The sequence below is a fragment of the Poecilia reticulata genome, chromosome 16, assembly GCF_904066995.2.
Source record: "Poecilia reticulata chromosome 16, P_reticulata-male-v2, whole genome shotgun sequence".
Lineage (NCBI taxonomy): Eukaryota > Metazoa > Chordata > Actinopteri > Cyprinodontiformes > Poeciliidae > Poecilia > Poecilia reticulata.
The window spans coordinates 7,113,828-7,140,078 of record NC_088845.1 but is presented as its reverse complement, the minus strand read 5'-3'; the positions used below and the strand labels follow the sequence as shown (position 1 = coordinate 7,140,078).

The 26,251-nt window shown below is 36.5% G+C and overlaps 1 long non-coding RNA gene across 1 annotated transcript; it reads left to right on the top strand.

Moving 5' to 3' along the window:
- The first annotated feature begins 1,915 nt into the window (after positions 1–1,915).
- Positions 1,916–4,474, top strand: LOC103477650 (uncharacterized). The gene is made up of 3 exons (XR_535676.2): positions 1,916–2,245; positions 3,898–4,052; positions 4,245–4,474. It is a non-coding gene; the product is annotated as an uncharacterized LOC103477650 (long non-coding RNA).
- The last annotated feature ends 21,777 nt before the right edge of the window (positions 4,475–26,251 follow it).

Here is a 26,251-nt window from a genome sequence, read left to right as displayed (position 1 = left end):
ATACAGTGCTGGGTTTGAATGATATCTATGTGGTCATTATTATGTAGCTTAGACAAATATCAACAGGAAACATTAACAGCCCACAGTTCACAAATGGCACTGACTAGTAAATACAGAACAGCTTTAATTGGAAGATATAAACATCTCTGTCGGGGGTTTCAGTCTGTGACTTACTTAATATAATGAATAAAAATTTTCAACAAATAAAAGTGGATAATGACTTAACATTTTCTAATGTAATACCTACTAGTATGTATGAAACACATCTGTCTAGGTTATGAACTGATATCATTACTCCTCATTTTAGGGGTAATCATGTATTAAATTATTGCAGGTTATTTCAGATATTTACTTATTCCAGTGTAACATACTTTTAAGCTTTTTAAATATCACTATTTATATAAGTGATATTTAGGTTAACCACAGAATTTTTACACATGATGGATAATTGAAGAGCAGTAGAAAAAGTTAGTGAGAAAGAGAGAGTGGTCAATGCATTTTCCTATAGCCAAATACTTTTGCAGCATAACTGCAAAGGCATGTAAGGATAACGTAAGCCCCACTATTTATAAACTTTATGGAAAAAAAATGATGTTTTTAACATGGTCATATAGACTGACAAAAACTGGCAGCAAGTTCAACAGTAGAACTTTTCCTTTTATTATTCTTGGCCGTTTTTTCATTTTAAGACAAGATCAAATTGCGCGTTTTTTGTTCTTAGCATGAGCTTTTTCAATGAAATGATTTAAACTTAATAATGTAGCTACTTCACAGTTTGGTGTAATGGAACTGGTTGGTTTTCTACACAAAGTCAAATCAGAAAAAGAGGATGAGAAGAAAAAAGAAAATCAATAAAGTCAAAAGAAGGAAAGAAGGACAAAAAATAAAGAAATGACAGCTGTAAAGAATGGACAATCAGAAGAAAACATGACAGAACAGTGGTTGTACTACACGGACCATAAAGAGAGACGGACAATGACGGAAGAATTACAAGAGGCAGACAAGGTAACACAAAGCAAAAGGGAGTTTGGTGCCACTTTTGAATAGAGATTTGCTCTTGTGGTGGACCTGTGCGGTGCCGGATACTAGTGATGGGCAAATGAAGCCTCATGAAGCAATGAACCTTTCCAGCCCTTTGCTTTGCAAAAAGGTTCATTACTCGATGCTTCATTCATTGCTCACTAGTGACATCTGCTGGTGAAACTGTAACAGCCTTGTCACTCAGATGGATCATTCTTCCAAAAATTACTAAATGCAATGTTGTCACAAAGTTTTCATCAAACTCATATTTAGTAACAGGAAAATCAATGAAACCACATTTAATTGTCATATGTTTTAATTATTAAAATGATTTGTAGCCAATATAATCCTGGTTTATGTTGAACGTCAGTGGTTGTGTTGGGTTTTCTTTTATGTCAGACTGATTTGACAATAGAGACATTTGATGTTTTAGTGTCTTGGGAGTGCAGTGCCTGTTGGGGCGTTCACTTTTTCTTGAATTTAGAATTGGCTCTGATCCCTTATATTTGGCTAGATGTTGAATTTTAGTTCTGCAACACCATTAAATATGTTTCTGCTGTGAAAGACTGATATATCTTTGCTAATTAGACTACAAATAATAGTGGAACTTTGCAGAAGGTGAGAAATTGGGAGGTGGAGGGGTCAATTATAATTTAAGAAGAATTTTATTGTGAGCGATCATCTCAAAGTATTCTCAGATGTCAGAGATTTTCCTCTTGCTGGCTCCATTTCAGACAATCAAGTTTACTTGTGTAGCACATTTCAGCAACAATGCAGTTCAAAGACATTTACATAATAAAATAACAAAAATATAAAGTTATAAAAAAACAACATATTCTACAATTGAGAAAAGCAGTAACAAGCATTACATTTTGATGAGTGCCCTCATCAATACACATCAAATATGTTGGTCATTGTTCATTTTATTTTGGCCACTGAAGACAAATATTCTCCTCTGATGCGAGACCAAAAGGACAACAACCCATAATGCAGCGCGGCTCATCGCGCTTTTATTTTGAAAACCGACAGGCAAAATGAAGCAGTCACGTGACCCATGCAACGCAAGGCCTCGTTTGTTGCCAGTCACGTGGTTTTCAGCAAGCTGACACAAGCCTCGAAGCTGGGCTTCATCGGACACGCCCCCTTTTTACTCGGTACAAACCTCGAAGCCTGGATTCAGATGGTCCATCACCACCGGATACATCTACAAACAAGCAGAGAGCCAGTAAGACAGAGACTGTATTATTGAGAGATCGCACTGCTGGATTGCTTACATTCTGGATTAGCTTTAGCCTAGCCACCGGCTCGTTATCGCTTGTGTTGTCGGCTATATCTGAACTAATAACTGGTGATTTGGATGGTTGGAGTGGCTGTTGTATTATGATTTTTAACTGATGGATTTTATGAAGTTAACAGTTAAAACATTCATTTAAACTAGGTAAAATAATAACTTAAAAGTCCCTATTTATATGTAAAATAAACTGCAAAGACCATTAGGTATATGGTTTTTTTGTTTATTTTTTATTTTTTTGTGACATTGAAAGGCCCATATTTAAATTTCCTCTTAATTTTAGGTTGTCAACAACTCTAGCCTTTGTCATGTGTTCCTAATCAAAGTTTTGCACCATTAAGCAATGCAATTTAGGCAGTTTGCTCTCACCTCCCTGAAGCAGTCAGTTTGTCAAAAGGATTACGGTGTCATATCCATCAAACTCAAGTAAACAAATACAGAAACAGCTCAGGGGGAAACAACTCTGAATTTCCCGGAGATTCATTAATGACAAATAATGCTGCTCTCCTCTTAAGGTCATGCAGATAAAAGGTCCTTGTGAGATTTGAGGCACTTTTTTTTTCTTTTGTAAAATAAGTTAACATGTATGACAGTTGTTTCAGAGAGCTAATTCATTCAGCCTTATCTAAAAACGCATAAGGTAAGACACCGATCCCAAGATGAGCTGTCTCTGGAACCTCCCCTCACTCTGTTAAACAGGGAGGTAATGAGTTTAGTTACTTTACTGGAGTCACCACAGTGGTAGCTTACGCAGGTCCAATCACACAATTTATAACTTTCCATTGTGTTTGGATGATTAAATCTCTAAGCTCTGAAAAAGAGGCGATAAAATGTTAAACTGGTTGTGCCTGTCATAAATGTGGAATGGTATATGGTCCAAATAATCTTTAATTTATATATTTAAACTCCAAAAATGACTTTTTTATTTCCTTTCAACCTCAGTACATAGTCAGTTAATTAATCAATTGCTAATTAACCAATTATTTAAATCGGCCAAAAAGATTTCTGTTTAAAGAAACCCAGATTGCATCAGGTAATTGACTTCCAGCACTTCCAGTGTTTTATGAGATCTTAGCTATTGTTTTAGGTTAAAATATTAAACAGTTGTTATATTCTGTTTGAATTTTAATGTAATTTATGTATTACAGTGTTTTAGATAAATGACCAAAGATATAAAATAAACCTTTACTGTTTTACCTCTCGTAATTAGATCAATATTTATCCAAATTGCATATGATTTGCAAAAGAGTGTAAACGGACTCTGGCTTCACATCAAGGGAAACAGGAGAAGCTCTTTGTTCACTGCAGTAAGAGGTTGATTAGTAGCAAAGAAGATAGTGTTGACCCAGAGAATTTGTAATATCCACCTCTCCTCATTCTGTGTAAAGTCTGCTCCTCATCCTCCTATCTACGTGGGTCTCAAACTCATGCATACATGCATGTTTTAACACATAAAAAGGTGTCCGCAGCTCTAATTAGACTGCCAGGATGAAAGAGTTTGTCCTCTTTGGGTAAAGTGATACCAATTAATGAAACTTGCATGTGACTGTCTCTGCCCACCAACCCCTCCCCTTATTTCCCTTCAGCCCACAGTCGCCCACTCACCCCACATCCACCTTGAGGTGACAGCCCCACTGTCACATCATGGCAGCTTGACTCTTTCTTCAGGCTCTTGGTGAAGGAACAAAAGCAGCAAATAAACAAAACATCACAGGAAGGGAAGTGGCAGCAGAAGGATGATGTGGGTGAAACATATTGCGTGTTCTCAGTTTTTTTTTCTTTCTTTTATTCGAGAAGACGGTGGTTGTGATATTAAAACTTATCTCGCTGATGACACTGGATGTGGTGAAAATGAGAATTCTTTATGAAGAGTTAATCCTTGACAGCGTGTTGATTTTTTTGTCACTTTGTGTCCGTCTTTCTGTTTCTACAGATTAATACTTTTTTCTTCCCCTGCGAGAACCGCTGTCAGTCAAATGGAGTTCGCTTCGTGTGCCGGCTTCCCACTTTGATTTTCAGTCGACGTCCCTGCAGGTGGCCTTCCTTTTTTCATGTAAGCATGGCAACTGTCGTACCTAATGACCACACAGAACAGACAAATATAATCTGAAACTGTTACTTTGGGGACATGAAAGACAAATAAAAAAGAAAACAAGACATGAAGTTGAGTTAGATAGTATTTTTTGTCACTCTTTATGTTTGCTGACTTTTAAACAAGCACATCGACCTCCAATCACGTAGCCCTGACAACAGGAAAACAGGTGAAACAAAAACCTAAGTGAGATTAATTCACCGTGGTGGTGGAGTCAAAGTCAGAGTTTCCAGGGTCACAAAGGTTTTTTTCATTTCTACCTAGAACAAACACCCAGGCAGATTTTAATGACCAACTTGATCTGGAGAACGTTGATTTTTAGTTTAAACCAAAACAAAATATTTACTCTTTCACATTTTTGTTTTGCTTATTATACCCAACATCACAAAAGAGGGAAAAAAAGTATCTGTATTTTATAATAGAACTATCATCACTGTGTATTTAAACAAGTTGTGAAAGCCCAGATGATTTCAAAACCAGCCAAGCCTCTGATTGGTTAGCTTACAACAGTTAAATGCAGCCACAGGTAGGAGTGTATTTTTGGCAACACCTCAAACAATTTCCCTATGTGACATCCTGGAAAAATCTAAAGAATCAAAATGTATTAAAAAAAAGTGTTTGTAATTAGCAGCAGATTATCTGCACTTTCACATAAAAAGGAAGTGAATGCAACTCTAAGAGACATTAGATAATGTTCTGAGTTTTACATTTCAGCTCCGTCATTGTGTGGAAAAAAGCACTTCATCCTGAATAACGTATTGAATTTATTTTAATGGATGCAGTTTCATCCATCTATTGTCTTCCATTATTAAGTTGAAGTGGGAACAAGTCCAGCAAATACAGCCCAGTCTGGCCTTTCCAGAGGAACACTCTCCAGGTTAACTAGAGAAGAATTTTTGATAAAATTGTAAGTGTAAAGTGTGTGTGTGTGTGTGCGTGTGTGTGTGTGTGTGTATATATATATATATATATATATATATAATTTGAAATTGATTTATAAATGGTTGCAGACCAGGCTGCACGGTGGCGCAGTAGGTAGAGCTGTTGCCTTGCAGCAAGAAGGTCCTGGGTTTGATTCCCGGCCCTGGTCTTTCTGCATGGAGTTTGCATGTTCTCCCTGTGCATGGTGGGTTCTCTCTGGGTACTCCGGCTTCCTCCCACAGTCCAAAAACATGACTGTTAGGTTAATTGGTCTTTCTAAATTCTCCCTAGATGTGTTTGGTTGTTTGTCCTGTCTTTGTTGCCCTGTGATGGACTGGCAGCACCTGCCCAGGGTGCACCCTACCTTTCTCCTAAATGTCTCGCTGGACATAGGCACCAGCACCCCTCCCAAGCCCACTAGGGACAAGGGTGTACAGAAAATGGATGGATGGATGATTGCAGACCCAAAACTCTGCTAGTTTAAGTCTATTTGCAGCAATAAAAACAGGATTTCTTTAAATGCACTTACTTTGTTTAATGAATAATATGAACGCAAATTTGGGTGCACCAAAGTTTGCTTTTGAGTAAATGACACCAGATATTTACTCAGCAGATATATCTGATATTTACAAACAATTGAATTATAAGGACATTTTAGTTGTCCATAATAACTTACCATCTGCATCAAATGTTTGTGCAGGAGGGCAAAATTTGTCATTCAGATATTGCAGGTGGGAGCTGCACAAAATCCATCCAGGGATCACAAATGGCACTTTGGACACTTTCTGATTTAGAAGAATCCCAAAATGCTCCCTCCCCATATAGTTCTTCCAAGATGTTCTGAGTCTGCCACCTGCGTTTCCTCCCAGCGGGAGACTCAGACCACCATAGCTCACTCTTTTAGTCGCAGAATGGCAGTAGCTCTGTTCATATCCACTTTCTCACAAGCTTAAGTAGGGCAAAACCAGATACACCAGTAATTCCAGAGCTATGGCTTCCTGTTTACCTCTTTATTTTATCCACAAAGGATAAAATAACATCTGCGATGCTCCAGACAAGGTAACAGTTGGAACATCCATTTCCTTTCTGTGTAACCCTCACCCATATACTTGAACTCCACTCAAGGGAAAAGCTCACCCCTAAACCCAGTTGGAGCAGTTAATCTTTTCCTGGTTCACAAGCGTGACATCATACGTAGATGAGCTGAATCTCATCCAAGCCACTTCTCAATATGCTGAAAACCGTTCATGTGGATGCTGGATGTGCCGGCATGCAAAGTGTTTCTTTTCAAGAACTCACATGTGCTGTTTGCTCTTTTTTCATAATCTATTTTGGAATTCAAAAAAGTGAAGTACCATCCAGACTGTGATCTATGATGCTTCACAGGAAAGGAAACTTAGAGAAGGTCATTGAAATCAGTAATTCTTTGTTATTTACCAGTAATCATGGCAAAATAATGGATAACTGGAAACATGGTGGATTTTTTTCTTTTACTGCAGTTGTTTTTATCAGTGTGTGTTGTGATTTTGTGGCAGTGTTTTTAGTCATGGAGACACACTGATAAATACAGAACAGATTTATTCACATTAATTCATGGCTTTGATACTGAAAACATAAAACCTAATGCGTAATAGGATAATTATAAAAACTATACTACAGAATTGTTTGAGTTTTTGTATTTTTGTCTGCTGGATTTGAACAGGACTGTCAAAAGAAAAAAGGAAGACATCAAGTGGACACACATGAAAAGTGCTTGAGTGGGAGCCGAAGAGTGTGGATAGAATACTGACAACAAAATATTAAGGAAGATCAAAGTACACTACTTTTTTGAGTAACAGTCTCTCCGCAGATGTATTTGACTCAAAAATATTCCTTATATCTCATTAGTTGTAGTCAGAACATTTCCTTTTGTTGTTCTCAGACATAATGTCAAGATATTGACGGAAAAGTGTAGCTTAAAACAATTACTGCTGACATTTTTACGTGAAAGTGATGAGGGTTCTATATTTATTTGTAATTTATTCATATTGGTGCAGAGTTTTGACAGTTGTGGGAATAAGGTGTGATTTCCAACAGTGACAGCAGCTCCCTCTCTGTTGCAGATGATACTTGTGATGGTTTTAAATGTCTTTAGTAGACCAGACAGTAAATATCTGTGATTTGACACAGAGAATGATCAGCAAAGAGGAGTGTCTCCTTCTCACTGGCTCTCTGTTATTTTGTTCCCTCGACTGCTGGCCTCTGTGCAGCTCCTCTGTTCAGAGCTCATTTTAAGGCAAGGCATGTAGCATAGTTACAGGCCTGATGGTATCTCTTCCCTCATATAATACTTAAGCAGCCGTAATAAAGCCTTTCCCTACTCACTGTGTGCATCTGCAAAAACTGGGACTATTACATGTTTCTGTATAATTTAGTCCAAATCCCAAGCCTGAGCTGCAGAGCTGGATTCATTGTATTTTTGATAACTGCTGTCCTTGTACTGCACTTTGTTTAAATGAGGGTCAGCTGCTGAGATGGAGAAAATAAAGGGAGCATGAGATGGGAGGGAAAAGCACTTAAAAGGTGCTGAAAGTTTTAATAGAAAAGGGGAATTGATAAGAATGTAAAAAAAAATTATAAAGACAAAGGTTAATTGGACTGCTACACACACATCTATTAAATATTAAATCAAATTAAAGTTAAGGGAATAAAAACGAATTGGTGATGAAACAAAAAGTATGATGGGTAACACTTAAAAATATAGAGTATATTTTTTGATAACAAAAACTTAGAGAGGACAGACATGGTAATCTTGGATTAAACTGCATCTGATACTGACAATGATTTATTGAGATGCAATATAAAAGAATGTTGTTGAGATACAATGCTCTTTTAATTGACTGAATAATTTCACCAGTGTTGTATGTGTACAGACTGCAACCAGTTAAATGTAGTCAGATTAAGATTTGAATTTTGACCTTTTATTTTATCTACCTGGAAACGTGTCAAATACTTGGGAAGAGGAATCCAACAGCAGACTCAGAGGCTAACGTTGGATTATAAAGGTTTAATGGAAGACGAGAGCAAAGTTGAAGTTGTGGGAACAATGGAGACGAGTAGCAGCAGATGAAGGTTTGGGAGCTCAGCTGACGCAACTGAAACTAAAGACAGAAAATTCAACATTTAGAGTCACTGCAGCAAGACTGAAGTTTTCTTAGCAAATTTAGAGGCCAGGACTAAAGATATCACTGAATCGGAAAACTGGCAATGAGTGGGTGTTGAGCATGGGTATTTATGGAGGGTGGTGATTGGAAGCAGCTGCACCAAGGTCCCATCCCTCAGATGCTTTTGTAGCCAAGGAGGAGAATGTCCAGCGAGTTGACCTCCGGGGTTGAAATAAATATAAAAAGGCTTTTCTGTTGTGGATGCATTTCTGAAAAAGGATGATGATGATGATGATGATGATGATGATAGAGAATATAATAATAGATTCAACATACTGGAATTAACATAAGCATGTTGCTTATATACAAGCAACATGCTTGCTTATATACAAGCATGCTGATGCTTGTTTATAAGCATCAACATTCATGTTGATGCTTATATACAAGCATCAACATGAATTTTAGGTCATGTTGATGCTTTGTATATAACAAGCATCAACATAAAAATCAGAAAAACTTGGATTGTTCTACTAATTCCTGATAGAGTAAGTTACATTTGCAGAGACATTTTAGTTTATTATTTTCCTCTGTTATGATAGAGCATCTGCTTACAACACAATGTTCACACTAGTTTTATCTATGTTGAGAAATTAACTCAGTTCAGTTCTTTATTGTCCCACCTGGGGGGAAACTAATATCACTCATTCAATATGTTTTTGTGTTGATAAGAAATAGTTACAGTAGTGAATTGGGAACTTTGGAACCAGATTGCAAACTATCATCTTTAAATGGAATTTGATTCCATGTTTTTAAAATTACTTACCTCCTTTGAAAAGAGATGGTGATGCTTATTAAGATATATGTACATTTCATAATTTCAATATTCATTGTTTTTATGGCTGTAAAATATATTTCCTTCTTAATGAAGATCAGGTTATGCGGAGACGAAGGTTTATTGCTCAACATTTTAGTATTCAGCAAAATGTGCAGATGACACCCCTTGTTAAATGTAACACATTCTACTCAGATGATACATGGTCCCATATTTTACCATAAAATGGTGCAAGAGCTGCCACTTCATCTTAAAATAAAAAAGATTATTAAAATACAGTCAATTCTAAGTAAGGAATGTGTCCTCATTTACAGCTTAATGAGCTGTTCAATAGATCTTGACTTCTAATGCTAATTTATTAAACTTCTTACTTAGTTCATTAACTTTGCTCACATTCCATGTATGCAAATTATTTCTCAGCTGTGAATTTCATTTTCATAAAAAAGAAGCAACATAACAAAAAGACCCAACTTTTGCGCCGCTGGCCTACGGCTCCACTGTTCCCTGAATTTCAACTCCTGAGCGGTGATTACATTGTGCTTCTCAAGCAATCGCTCCAATCACACAGTTTTGACAGGTTTTAATTGACTTTTCCCTCACTTTCTGTCATTTGAAATCTTGGAGGGATTGGAGGACTGAATATTTAAAAAAGTACTTTCCTTCAGGAAATTCACTGAAATGTGGCAACTTTTGGGGGTGGAAAATGGACTTGGACTTCAAACATTTGCTATTTTTGAGTGTCAGACTGTTTTTTTTTTTACTTTGCAACAGTAAATACTGGAGTAATCCTAGGAGTCATGTAAACCACCAAGCTGATCACATACCTCACAGTATTTGGGGGGATGATGTAAAGACAGCTGCCCTTCCATATAGCACCTCAACCTGCACACCAGGTTTCTGTTAATGTGAATTGATGCTATTTTAGAGGCCAATCTTGATAAATCAGCTGTGATAATCTGTCCGTGTAATCCTCTCCTCTCCTCTTTAAACTGGGCCTTTCAACAGCCAAGATCATTTTCTGAAGTGCTGCTGAGAACAGTCCCTTTCACAATACTTCATTCATTTCCCATCTCAGTTTCATCTTCTGCCGTACTGCTATTTGTTTCAGCTTTTTTTTTTTTTTTTTTTTTTATACAGTAACATATTTACTTTTTTGAACAGATTGTTACTGGATGCTGACTTTTGTATGAACTCCATTTCACGTGTTTCCCCCTTCTTTAACTGCCTGCTGAAATTGAAGTGCTGCCAACAATTGTCAACAGAGTTTGAAACGCTGCGTGAGGTGACTGTTCGGAAGATTATGATTGCTCATAACAATCAGCATGCCTTCAGGCGGTGCTGTATCTACTGACGCCTCATCAAGTTCAGAAGGGTGAGGAAGCCATCGGGGGGCGGATGTATGCTTCATTTTTCAAACGATGTTAATGATGATGGGATGGCACTAAACATGTTTCATGGGTGAGCTATAAGAGGCAGCCAATATGTACATTATATATTGTTTTTATAGCTTTCAGTGTAATAATATGTTAAAATGAAAGCAGTAAATCATCCCCTCTGTTGGTGAACTGTTTGACGATAAAGCAGGTTTCCTTAAATAAATACTTGTATACTTGTATCTACATTCAAAAGTAACGTAAAGCTTCTTGAATTATTTAGTGCTTTGTCCAGTTTAAGATAACTGTATATAAGCTAAAACTAATCCATCTTTTGAGCTCAAATCAAAGGTCGAAAGTGCTTGTAACTTGTAACAACTTTTATTTGCAAATATGCTCCCAGATAAATCAACATCCTCTGACATTATTTTATTAGCATGCATCTTCAATATGACATTTATCAGAATCAGCTTTAGAATCAAAATTTACTTTATTTGCCAAATTCATGCACACAAACAAGGAAGTTGACTTTGGTCGCACTTTGCTTGTAATGGATACATTTATATAGAAATATATAGTGTTTTACTTGGTTTGTTTGTTTTTTACTAAGGCTGATTTAGAGTCCACCTGATAACTAACCAAGTCTGATAAAAGAAAAATAAATTAAAACGGGCAAATGATTAATATCAAAAGAGTGGACATTCAGTTTAAAACCTTTAATTGGGTATTCTGTTTACAGAAGGTTTAAGTTTTGGTTTCGTTAAACCACAAAACATTTTAGCTCAAGGTTTGGAAAGACTTTAGCGATGTCTATGTGTTTGCTTTAGAAGAAAATGTTTGTCTTAAACCCGATTTCTTATGCCTGAAGTTAGTAGAATACAGGAGATTTTTTTGTCACACATAAAACACAAATATTTGTCAAAAATCCCTGCAGCTCCTTCAGGGTTTGCTCTTAGAAACAGGTCAGTGAGCACTGTGAGCAGTTCCCATCTCTTTTTTTGGATCAATTTAAAAAAAAAAAAAAAGCTGCCCTGGTTTAGTAATGTCACCATTAGTCTGCATTTTCTCCTGTTACTGGTAGCTGTCATCGTTGTGTCATGGTGTGCATCCAGTGTTGTGGATTTCTGAATTCTTTTAAGAACAATATATTTGCTTAATTAGAGACTTTGTAACCTTTCTGCAAGGTGTGACTTAAGCTAAAACATGCAAATGAGCATTGGATTTTGGTATGGATTAGGATGCCTTTCTTAGTTGGTATGTAAAGCGAATGACTTGCTTTGTTATCTGATAACCTTTTCAAAGTCAGAGAAAAATGAAAGAACTCCTTATTTTGTCAATAGTGACTAACTGTTTGCCAAAAATCAAAGGTTGAGAGGAAGGACATGTCTTCATGTAGAGATCAGAATTGGGCTCGGAGAGAAGCAGAGAGTCTGACTTTTTATTTTTTTACTGGTTTTACAAAATATGGAGCCTTGGATAGATGATTCAGTGGATGGTTAATGTTTCGGGAGGTCTTGTACATTAAAAGAAAACTTTCAAAACAAGATTCATGAAAAGGTTAATATTCATCCAATCTAAATAAGCTTCAGCTGTTTTGAAATTAAAAATGTGCAAAAATGGTACATTGTGTTGCAGCTGTCATTGCAGCTTTTATTAAGAATTTAGTGGGAAAGCATGAAGAAGCAAATTCACATATCAAAGATATGCATGTCTATCCATCCATCCGTCCATCCATCCATCCATCCATCCATCCATCCATCCATCCATCCATCCATCCATCCATCCATCCATCCATCCATCCATCCATCCATCCATCCATCCATCCATCCATCCATCCATCCATCCATCCATCCATCCATCCATCCATCCATCCATCCATCCATCCATCCATCCATCCATCCATTTTCTTTACACCCTTGTCCCTTTGTGAGGTCAGGAGGGTTGCTGGTTCCTCTCCAGCTAACATTCTGGGCGAGAGGCGGGGTCACCCTGTACAGGTCACCAGTCTGTCGCAGGGCAACACAGAGACACACAACCATGCACACGCACACTCACACCTAGGGACAATTTGGAGAGGCCAATTAACCTGACAGTCATGTTTTTGGTCTGGGAGGAAACCGGAGAACCCGGAGAAAACTCAGACATGCACAGGGAGAACATGCAAATTCCATGCAGAAAGACCAGGAATCGAACCCAGAACCTTCTTGCTGCAAGGCAACAGCTCTGATATGCATGTCATGACAAAATATAAAAATGTGTAATAATTAATTTGCATGGTGTTGTTTATATATTTGTCTGTCCTTGCACTGCTAAATTCCTATACATGGTTTCTATCTATGTGTTTTTTGTCCAAATATATCTTGAACATTTGAGCAATTTTATCAACTCTTCATTTCAAAAGATCTTTAAGAAACACTCACAATCAGCAGCCTACAAAACTAAAAAGTCAGCTCCGGTACTTGGTCTGATGCAAGGACATAAAAGTGCAGGCAGAAAAAGAGAAATAATGCCTGGAGATCAAACTTGGCACAAATACAAAACATAAACAAAGCCCTAACTGAGAGGACTTGAAGACTGCATGAAAAAAGTCCAACAGAAAACCATAAAGAGCAGAGCAGAATGAGAGCAAAGAACCCAAAGCAGGTTAAACACACATCAAATACACATCAGAGGTTATCAAAACAGAGGGGAAGAATCAGGAGGAAAAAGAGGCAATCACAGGGACAATGGGGAAAAAAACAAGAGCTGTAATAAACACAGCGGTGTCTAACTGGGAACAAAATGAAGAACGGAGCTGTTTTCACACATGAACTTCAGTCCTGACACAGCAAGGATCCTCTTTGTCTATTCTCAGTGCACTGTTGCAAAAACATAGTGATTTTCACACTGTATTCCCTGCATAATGATGTGCCTCCTGCGTACTCTAAATGTATGTTCTTCTCCTGAAACCTCTCTCTGGCATTTCCAACTGAGACAAATTAAATCTGTTGCCTATTTGGAAGATGACTACATGTTTACACTGATCTTTTTTGGATTGTCTTTCAGTTGGATTATATGCAAAAGATCCAGATGACAAAAAACATAGTCGCTGAAAGAAACAAACTGCAACTATTTCTTCATACTTCTTGTCAAGTAGAAAAACTTTTTTGTTTGCATTTGCACGAAGCAAAATGTCTTCTTCTGTCAGAACACATACTCCTAACTGGAAATGACAGCGAGAGCACAGGAGGAAAAACATGAGGCAGAGTATGAAATCTACAGCACACAGAGAAAGTCACGGGAGATTGTTGACTCCTTCCGTTTTACATTTATATCAGTGTTTTGTGTTCTTCTATCAAACTGTGCGGTTTTGAACTTCATAGAAAACAAGAAACGAGGAGAACGAGCACAAAACAAGCCATCAGCTAGCATACTTGTTAGCAGTGAATTCATGAAATGTACTTTGCTCAGTTTACAGTTTCTAACAACGCTTTAAATTGATATGCTTAAATTGGGTTGTGTACAGAAATTAAAACCGTTTAGTTTGGATGAAAATAAATGTGTTTCTGTGAAGGCTAAAGCTAACAACATGTGAAGATAGAGCTGATTCCATAATACATTTCTGGCATTTTAAAAGAAGTACACTTTCCAAGATTTTGTTGAAATTCATATGAATGTTACTCATGAACTTTTAAAAGACATTTGTAATAGTTATTTACAAACAAGTCTAAGGTCCCTTGGCACTGAGAACCATGTTGGTCTACAAAATGTTAGCAATGATGTTCATCCTGAAACACATGGCTACCAAACTGCACATCTGGGGAATGAACTGCTTGAATGAAAACTATAAGGGAGCATAAAAATCAACAAAGATAAAATGCTTCTTTCTCACACCAGCACTGCTGTTGGAAAAAAGAAATGTACAAGTTGTGCTGAACTTGTACAGTTTCCAATGAATGTTTTGAAAGGAAAATTACAGATAAGGGTCCAGTGTCCCAGTGTCCCTGTCTGTCTAATTGACCATTTAATACAAACCTGACAGCAGTTCAGAGGTTTTTTTAAATGCTGCTTGACTGGAACCAACACTTTTGACCCCAGAGTTGTTTCAGGATGACATGTTTCAACATGGCACAATTAGAATAAGCTCCATTAGGTGAAAGCTTGAATCCCTGAGAAAGACGTCAGATCCTTTATGTAGGAAATGCAGTGAAATACAATGGAGATAGTATAACTTCGTGTGGGACCTGAAGTCCTACAGAAAGCAATCTTTCTGCAGATACATTTACCTTGGTGTGACAAATTATGTGCCATAAAACAGTAAATATGCTTTCATAGTTTTTAATGATTTTGATTGCCATTCAAATTTAATGCTGATGTCCTGTTGTTTTGGTGCAGTTGAATGTAGCCACAGCTTTCAGTGCAGTGGTTTTGTTTATACTGGTGAGTTAGCCCGCAAAGTTTAAAAGAAATAAGTAAACAGACTTTAATACCTTCAAGTAAAACAAAACAGAAATTATTTTATTTGGACAAATGAATAGATCGTTAATGTCTCATTTGCCCTTTATTTTCTTACTCATACTTTGTGTAATATTTGTGCTTTTAATTTTAAGATCAGATTTAAAAACTACATTCAAGAGCAAAAAGTATATTCTTTTCAGTCAGTTTATACCTTTACCACGTCTTGTTTGGATTAATGTGGGAGAGCTCCTACAGGGAAATCCCAAGACATCCCAAGGCCAGTCGAGGACCATAGTTCGTCCAGCGTATCCTGGGTTTTCCTCTGGGTCTCTTTCTCATGAGACGCGTCCAGAGCCCCTCACCAGGAGGCGTCCTAACCAGATCCCTCCTCACCCCCCCATCCCCTATATAGCCTGCCACCTTATTGTGGGAGAGGAATTTTAGTGTCACAATGATCTTATGGGTTAAGTGAAGAGAAATGCCAATGGAAATAGTATTATTTCATGTGGGTCACCAGGATCCTCCCCATGGACTCACTACACGTGAGGGGGGCCAAAGGACCTGGTTGCATTGTGGGATTGGTGGTTGCTGAAGGCAGGGTGCTTGGCAGTCTGATCCTCGGCTGCACAGGCTGGCTCTCCGGACGTACAGCTCAATCAATTATCAGCAAGTTGTACCAAATGCTGGAGCTTAATCTATGAGATAGAAGAAACAGCCTTATCTTATCACAACAGTGTTTGACCTCCCTGCACAGGTTCCCAGTCCATTTTGAAATTCAGTTTAAAGTTTTACTGCAAGTTTTTTGAGAGTTTAAAAAGCATTGCACCAGCTTACCTGCCTAAACTTCTACACTCTAACACTCCAATCACAGCACTGAGGTCCACAGATCAATTGCTTTTGGACATTCCTGGGTTCAGACTAAAACCAGAAGAGACAGAACCTTTTTGGTGGCAGCCACCACTTTGTGGAAATTAGAGCTGCTGCAGCACCATCGACATGCGGTGAGATCTGAGTTCAAGCAGGCAGCAGCAAACGGGGAATTCAATAAAATAATCAGGCATAAAATTATACTTTAAGACTTAACTGCGTGCAGGACACATTATTTCTTGCTCTAGTTGAGACTCACACAGACATTGATTTCAACAATGTGGTACAAGAATAACTTCATTATTAGATCCAAATTAATGCCATCAAACAGAAGGAATGTCTTTCCTTGGGTGACTCAACAAACAGTGGTACATCTTCAAATAATGTTTAAAAAAATAAAATGAAAGAGATGGAGAAAGCACATGACAAAAGAAGCTATTTGGCTTTCAGTTTGCTGAAATCCTTAACATGTGTAGCACCTCTTACTCTATCTGTATGAATATGTTTGATTTCAGCTGTAATGACCTGAGAACTTAGACCAGTACATAAAGTAACCACTTTCAACATACCCATGGCTTTTGGTATATATAAAAAAAAAAAGAACATGTCATTACGCAAAATGTGGGAACTTTGTGAGAGTTGCTATGACACGAGAATTTGTCTTACTTTGTTAGAAAATAAAGAAGTTCTTGAGTCTGTCTTTTCACTCTTTCTCAAATAAAAGTCAACAAAACAACTTTATCTGTGCCATGGTTATCCTCTTGCTGCATAGCTCACTTTTGGACAACTTTAACATTGGAACAGCATTGAAAGAGATGCATTTTAACCTTTGGTGCATACTCAATTTCATACCATGTAACGAAACAGGCAGAACAGAGGTGTGCGTGCCAGCACTGTGACTTTAGTAAAGACAAAAAAAATAAAAAATACAGGCTGAGTTATTAAGCTCTGCTTATATGGTTCCTCTATGCCTTAAGTGATTTAACTATTGAAATGTGTAAAGAATTAAACATAAGCTGACTTAATCACTTGCCACTGACTAGTGATCATTATTAATCTTTGTTGAAAAGTCAATTATTTTTACTTGCTCTTAGATCGAACTGAAAATATCTATTTTTATTAGACATTTTTTAAGTAATATATTAACTTTTAACCTCAATATGATTACATTTTGGTTTAATATTCCATTGACATTGGTTTACTGAACATGCATCTTGCACATGTGAAAAGTAAAGTTTGTTTCTTCACTTGAATGTTCCTGACATCTTGACATACTCGCACTTCAAAAACTCTAAACTGCGATTTAGTATGTTTTAAAAAGTATTCCCTTCATAACTCTGTCATATTCCTTTTCCATAATCATCTTCTGTCCTTGTTTTCACATGGGCTCATCAGAAAGCTTTCATTTTGTCCTCTCAGCTTCTCTTTCTGTGATGTTGTAAGAACCTTTCATCATTCTGTCATAGCCATGTTCTCGGGGCACTCTGCATGCCACCCCTGACCTTCTTAGTGTTTTTTTCTGGTAATGATGGTGATCTACTGCCGGCAGTGAAGTTCATTTTGCCGTGAGCGTCGGTAGAATTCATCAACTAAAGGTCTGCACTGTTCATGAAAATAGATGACTGGAAAAAATGCAATGTACACTATGAGGATATCAGACCATGTAATGTTTTGGTTAAAGGTGATTACCAGAATATGCCGACAGATTTTTTTAAAGACTGTAAAAGGTTTTTTTTAGGTGGCATTCATAGTCTTTATCTGTTCTTCTAGGCTCATCAGAATGATGACATTTTTTAATTACTTCCTTCCATAACACTGAGTAAAACATGAACATTACCTCAAAAAACAACCCTCACAATACAATAGAGCAAACCCACTTCCTTCAGTCATGTAAAAACAGGTTGAATCCACAAATCATTTACCACACTTCTGATTTCCCCAGAGGCTGTTTCCCACAGGATCCACTGCCTCCGTCTGTTGAGTCTTGCGTTATTTTCTTTTCCTCAAAACCATTCTTAGCCTTGAACTTGACTTTAGAAACAAAATGGGGGTTTTTCCAGTATTTTTGGACTGTCTAAAAATTTTGACATCTTTTCATTTGATAAACAGAATTATTTTTGAAACAGCTCATGTTATTCTGGAAGAGTGCATACATATTTATTTTACATCATCAATCTTGCTCTGTCAAAATCTGCTCAAATAATCCATGCAGATTGTAGGAAAATAATATCCGGTCACTTGTAAGAACATATGTTCTATTTTGTTTTACTTTCTTTGCAAGCTTGCTCCAATTTGTTCTAGCTTGAACCCAACATGGTAATCTGATATTCTCCCCAAAGCCGCAGTAATCAATGTTTACTAATCTCATATTTCACATGATTAGAATGATCCAGGATAATGTTGCCTTTACACAAAAGTAAGATTATCTTATACTGAAAAGCATATGTGGGATGATAAACCCAAATCGCACTGATCCACATTAAAGTTTTTGGCCTCAAATAGAGTACAACCCCCACTGTTGGGTCACAAATCACTCACACATAGAAAAACCTGCTGCAATGTAACATTATATTTCCCAAAAGTGTTTCTTTTCTGTCTTGTGAGAGACAAATGTAGATCAATTTCAGATCTACATATGTTTTATATCCAATCTATGTAGAAAATTTATGACATTTGTGTCACATCTATGGCTGTTTGGGTTTTGACTTTTATGTTTATGTTCCTGTTCTTTGTGGGTGATTTATATTCCACAGTTTCTGCCAGATAAGTTCTCTCCTTCATGTCTAGATTTTTCTTTTGTTCTGCTTCCTTTTATAGCTGTGCCTTGGTTCTCTTTTGTGTTTATTATTCTGGTTATGTTCTGGGTTCATTATTGTCATTTAGGTTTGATATATGCTGTTCATTCCTATGTGTTTCTTATTCTCTAAAAGGTGCCATACTACTTCAGTCTATAATGTTCAGTTTCTTAGTGTATTCTTGTGTTGTGTATTTTGTATATTTGTATGTCTTAGATTAGTTTAAGGTTTCTCTTGATTTCTTGTCTATTACTTTATGCTTTTCTGTGTTATGTTTAGATTTTCATTCTTCCACGTCTCTCTGTTCCATCTGCCATTTTCTTTCTCTGCTCATCAGCTTCAATCTGTCTACCTGTGTCTGGCTTGATTGTCTTCTCGTCCCACTTGTTTTCTGAAGTACTTAACCTTTCAGATTCGGTCACTCCCGGTTGGAATCTTCTGTTTTTCTTATGTGGTCCGTGGATGTTTTCTTTCTGAGCATATTCCATGTTTCCATGCTGTTTTTGTCCATGTTCTTTGATGTTTTAATCAGCTATACATCTTGCCTGTTACAGTTTCATTAAAGTGGCTGGTTTGCATGTGAGCAACGTTAAACTAAACATCTTCCTTTGTTGATTTGTCATCTACCTGTTGGACAATTCTGGTATAAAAAATACAGTAAGCTTGATGATGAAATAAGAAACCTCAGGTCTTATAAAATAAATCAGCAGGCGTTTTGTACAGTACAAACAGCAACCCATTTTGGATCCTCTGGCGTAATTATTGGCAAATTATCTTTTAGCATTTCATTAAAAGTACTTAACTTAATGTTATTTAACCAGGAATGTCCTATTAAGATACCATATCTCTTCTGCCAGGGAGCCCAGGGGCCTCATGCAGAAAAGAGCATGTAGCTTTACTGAAAGTTTGTGGGAAGGAGAATTTCTGATACTTAAAAATCTGATTTATAAGCCCTTGTCACCACATGTTGCCTTTATAAATCCAGATTTACGGTGAATTGGGCGCAGCTGCATATTTATCCCAAGCCTCTCGATCTCTGCCCTTAAATTCATGTGCAAATTAGTAGAAACACCCAGAAATCTCCCACCAAGTGCCTAAAAACTACATTTAGAAGCAATGGCCACTTCTAGATGTTGCACACTGAATGCTGCATTTAATTTGAAAGGTGTCTTTCAGTGCACCTTTACAACAAATAAAAGCAATAAAATTCAAATCAAAACATTTAAAATAAAACCCAAAGAAAGAAAATTTTAAGAGTAAAATATTGGGACGTGCTGATCAAAGTCAAAGTTGAAGTGAGACAGACTGCCAGAGAGTCATGTTCTCCTTGTGCATGTGTTGGTTCTCTTCAGGTACTCTGGCTTCCTTCCACAGTCCAAAAGTATGACTGTTACATTGATTAATCTTTATAAACGTCCCTTTTGTATGGGTGTGTATATATAAGGCTGTCTGTTCTGTAATGACACTTTTAATATCTAAAATTTGCATTGAAAGTCCATTAAAAATGCCTACTTTGCATTAAATTGTCATTATTTACAAAATCATGCAAAGTTGGCACTTTTAATGGACTTTTAATGGAACTTTTAGACCAACTTTGCATTAAAAGTGTCATTATTTACCGAATGCCACTTCATGACAACTATCAAACATTCATAAAGACTTCTGTATGTTCAAGACAGATGTTATGTCATGTTTATGACAGTGTCATGTCAGTCTTATGCACACCCCTTCAAATAAAGTGTTACCATTATTTTTTACAAATGTAGAACTAGATTTAAAAAATACTTCATTTAACACCAGTGTGACATTGTTTGAATGACAGGTGTGAAAACAAATGCGCAGAGCGCCTCACAGATCCTATACAATATTTACTTGGATTCACAAAAAAGAAGTTCTAAATGACTCGTTATATCAATACGTTTTGACATACCATCATTCCAAGCTTTCTAATATAACACAGTCCCAGTAGAGTTCCTTGAATAAATTTGCATCTAATGATGATAATTGACAGGAAAGGGATGAGACCAGTTTATAGACAGACACAGGTAGTCTCTGTGGTTTACAGGAAATCCTCTGAGAAACCAAGACTCCAAAGCTTACTGGAGCACTGTCACCATTATGCTATTCACAGTCAACATATCTTCCTCCCTGTTTCTCAAGCTACTTTCAGTGAAAGAGACCCATGGGACTAAATATGAAGTATATAGCTTGTGCATATTTTTCATAATTGCTTCTAAGGTGAGACAAGTCTTTGGAGTCTGTTTGTGCAAACTCCGAAACAGGTTGTTTGAATTCAGCAATGTTGCCAGCCTGGCCTCAGTACTGGCGCTTAGTAAATTACTGCAGTTGGATTGTCAGTCCCAACTTCATTTTTTTTACTCTCTCATGGTCACCAGAACATCTTGTATTTGTTAAAATATTTTCAATTTAAAGTGCAGCCATTGTGATGGTGATGATGCAAGCGTTTCAGCTTGACAGAGCTTTCTGGGGTGACCAAATTCAAAAACATGTCTGGGGAGTCATAAAATTCAGTTTGCATGCTCTATTTTTCATATTGACCCTTCATGGGTTTAATTGGGGGAAACTATAAAAGATTATTACTTCATAAGTTTCAGCAATAGCTAAAACAAAGTTGGCACCATCAATATTAAGTTAAAAAAAATGTGTTGCAGTTATTTTTCAATTACAACTAAATTATAATAAAAGTGTTCTTTAAACACTTGTAAACAGATTCAATGCTCTCAACAAGTTGTTGTAATCCTGGTGAAGATGTATATAATGGATAAGCCTTAAAAACAATTGCTGGTATAAATATTTGGTGACCGTAGACACACTGCTGCAGTTCAAACACTGAACTTTGGTGAATTTTTTCACCTCCCTGACCAACAACTTTAATGTGTGTGATGACTAAAAAGGTACTTTGTCAACAATAATGTTGGTAGGGTTTCCATTTTCAACAAACCACATAGCATTTGAGTTTAAAAAGTAAGGTATTGAAAAATTGCTTAAGTTTAATGGAATTTACTAGACTTATTACAGAGGTAAATTAGTGATGTACAATTGTGTAGAACTTTTTTTTTTAATGTTGATTTTTTTTTTCAATAACTGTCTGTAACCAAATTAAAGATTTCATTTTTTGCATTATTTTCAGATTATACTTCCATAATAAAAACATTTTAATCACAGCCTTGATTACCCTTCAGTTTTCTTTGTGGCTCCTCACAGGTTTTGCAGGATAAGCACATCAGCTCTTTTGTTCCCATGCAAACAGTCATAAATGATGAAAGCCCAAAACACTGCTGCCCTTTTCAAATCATTCATTGTCTACAAATTTCACAACACATCTGCTGTTTTTGCCTGAAGTGTGGTTTTGTGAGATATGAAAAAGCAGCACATTCGCCTTTGTACACTTGAAAGTCAGAAAACAGAAGTGACCTCGTTTAAAAAAATAAAGTCTAATCAAAATAGCAAAGCCTGGTTACAGACAGTAAACAATAGCTGCTCTGTGAAAACAATGATGCCTGTGAGATGTGCGAGAAACAAAATATTCATCACTGATCTGCAGATTTGCTGGAAAGGTTTCCTCACCTGTAGATAATTCCTTGTAAGAAAAGCTTTGGCTTTTGAGCTTTGTGTTCTAAGATAACCTAAATAATTCTGGGCTTCACTTTGTTATTCAGATATATTAGGATTAGAGATAATATTGTAAACAACTTGCCTTGTAGGCCATTATTAGCCCTTCTGCTGCCCTGAACAATTGAGACATGAAATCTACCAGAATATTGAAGGAGTGCTAACAGTAGACCCTTTGTGTCTTATGAGTTTAAGTTTGGGCCTCCATGGATGAGATTGGCTTGTTCAGCTCATTCAACAGATACCTGGATCTGTAAAATATGAGACATTTGTTCTCATAAACCATTGTCACTGTTAGCGCCGTGACCTTTTTCTTTTACTTTTCTCCTTTTTTTTCTTTTTTTTTTTACCGGAAACAACATAAACTTTTTCAATAAACTGAGCTACTGTGGCTCATCTGTTGAATTGGACCACGAGTGCCAGCCTTTGCTCTCCACTTGAATCAATGAGCGTTGACCACCTGCGACCTTGAGGCAGGTTCATCACTGTTAGACACTAACTTCTGCAGACCAGGAACACCCAGTAAGAGCTGCAGTTTTGGAGATGGTCTGACCCAGTCATGTTTAAGCTCAATCAAATCCGTGCTCTTACCATTTTTTCCTGTGTCTGACAACAATTTAGAGGGACAAAAAGTTCACTTGCAGCCTGAATAACCCACCCACCAAGAGGTGCCACGATGAAGAGATAATCAGTGTGATTCACTTCACTTATTAATGGTTATAATGTTATGTCTGAGTGGCGTGAGAGTGCAATCAATGTTTCTTTCCAATATCTTGATTTCCACCTCTTCCAGTCTTTCAGCACTGTATTTGTCTTTATTTTTAATCATAGTAATTTGAAAACACATAGCAGCCTAAGTTGCTAAATGGATATTTTCTGATAAATTTGCTCATCTAAATCATATGCAAATAGTGTTTTTAAGAGACTTTAAAAGGTTTTTAAAAATCATTAATGCTTATGAAAATTAGATTATGGAAAAATGTTGACATCATAAACTGCTTAACACCTTACGGTTATAATTAAGTTGTCTGCTTAGAAACTGTAGCCTGGCCTTTGCCTCAGAATGCAATTTTGTTTGATTCTCATTTCCCTTCAGTGCTCTGTCTGGGCTTTCTGCCATTGAACTTGATTTCTCTGGCTGAATTTCAATCGCTAAGCAGAATCATATTTTGTATTTCGATTAGGTTAGTTAACACCGCTTAATGACCCCTGTGGATACTTTTTGGAAATTCTTACGCATTTTAAACTTATTGTTAATTAAATTTTTATTAAAGATACACAAGTTCATGGAGTCAAGATTTTTCTCTACCAAAGATTTACTTTTTTAAATGATTTAGAATTGGTTTGGTTTGGTTTGGTTTGATTCTCTTAATTGAAATGTGCCTCAACATAGCAGGCAGCATTACACTGCCAAAGTGAATAGCACCAACTGATTTTTTTTCTCCTCTTTTTGAGCCAAATGAAAAAAATTTAATCAGTAAACAAAACACTGTAGTGAAGTTTTTCATCTATCTGGCTCCCAGCAAGGTGATATTTCATATTTATTGCACAGGGCACTTGAACTGTTGCGTTGTGGAAACATTTTGACAGGGAAGACTGACTGCAACTGCAATGCAAAAGATGAAGGCTCAGGATGAATGAGTCAGTGAGGTCGTGTCCATCTATTAGATTATCATCAAACACAGATGCAGTCGGACCAAATGTCTCGGCGCTGCCATATCTGCACAGGTGTCTCATTAATGTTTCTGGCAGTGCCCTTCACATCATCATTGCCAACTGATTAACTGCTGTCAGTATACTTTGTCCCTGCCTTTCAAATTTCATTCACCTGTTTCAATTTAGAGGACATGCTGAGTGCAAGCAAGTAGTTTTGCATCAACTTGTAGAAGAGGCGGTTTGCAATTAGATGTACATCGTACTACAACGCACAAGTCAGGCTGCATGTGGTGTAACAGGACAGACAGGATTTCTTGCAAGTCATTCATTTTGTAAAAAAAAAAAGAAAAAGCATAAGATGGCTTACTCTATCTCTAAAGATTTGGGGATTTGTAGCCTCATAATGTTTTATGTGAATATCAAGGAATTTTCTAATAAACGTGAAATAAACTTGTTGATATGTAAAATAAAACACAACAAAATGCTATAAGTAAAAAAGGAAAAAAGCTATATTCAAAAATGCCAATTCCAAAAGTCCAATCCTATTACCTTTTCTGTGTTTTTGCATTAGTAAGAGAGATTGCTGTGGGTAGAAAGGAATTTCTATATATGTTACATCTAATAAGACGTATCCTCAGCCTGGAGCCAGAGGGCAGGAGCCAAAACTCTGAGTAAAGATGATTTGTTCAGTCATCTTTCCTATGACTCAACTGCTGAACAGCTCAGATGGAGAGTTCTGTTTTTTCATTCCAATTATTTTATTCCATTTTTTTCACAAGAGTTAGTTTCAGGCCTTAACTTTGGCAATAAAAAGGGAGAACAGGCTCACTGTAAGATGCATAATCTTGGGCTTATCACCTTATGACACAATTTTTGATAAGTGGAATATGACAGATTGATTAATTATTTGAATTTGGTATTTTGCCTACATCAAGTTTGATCAAATGGCAACAATTTGGGTTTTTCTGACCAGGTGTTCACAAACAGCCTTTTAAAAAAAATAATCAAATGTTATTTTGGTGAAAGTTTTCAATTGCTAATTTATTTTAGTGTTTGAACAATGCACTAGGCAAAGTTAAGAACACTCATAAATTGAACCAAATTTCTTTGAAATTTATCTTGTATTGGACTGGAAAATAAATGAAAAGTTGTCAATGTTGAAAAATCATAAGGGAATATTTTTCATCATCTGAAAAAAATATTCTCAAGAAACTATAAACAATGAGTTTAAATTTTTGGACAGTACAGTAGGAAATGTTATGCTACTAATAAGAAATAACTACAATATCAAAAAGCTTACAAATTAAATTTCAAAAGCTAATCAATTTGTGAAGAAAATGCTTATTTACATTAAATTAAGAGAAATGAATTAATACTGCGATTGCATTACATACAGTTATATAATTAAATATGTCAATATTTGATTAAATTCATTTGTTTAAAATTTAGAGACGTAAAGAGGCACCATAATTGCTTTCAACATGACTTTGTCCGATTTCAACTCTTATTTTGAAGAACTTATGGATCTTTGTCACCTTTTCTGTGTCCCTTTCTGTGTTCTAGCATGTTAACCCTAACACTTTTCTTTTTGTTAAGTAACATATCTGGAACAATGTGTAACATATGATTTCAAAGGAAATCATATATATATTTTTTTGAAGTTCAACTTCAAAAAAATTTAAGTTGATCCTGTGTGATTCTTCACTGAACAAAAATTCCTTAACGCAAAGATTACATGAGAGGAATATCTCTCATAATTATATACATAATAATATATATAAACAATATTTACTATTGCCATGGATTTTTTTTATATATTGTTTTAAACTGTGACATTATTGGACATTCAATGTAGCTGTAGTATGTAATCAAAAATAACAGAGGTTCAAGTTTATTGCAATTCATAATATCCATTACAAGAAATGCCTTTGACTTTTCTAGTGCTTTACTCGCATCTAATTTCCTCCATGAGGTCAAACTGAGTTTGTTTACCCTGTGCTGCGCTCTGATTGGCTTTTCAGGTTTATAGTACCGATGTTAAGGCATTCAACATCTGGATGAAAAGTGAGCTGTGCTGGGCGCGACTAAGGTTTTATGTTCGCTCATTCAACCAATCATAGCAGGGAGTCTTTGTCAATACGCTTTCTGATTGGTTGGAGCTCTTGTCTCGGTGAAGCAAGGAGGCGTGGCT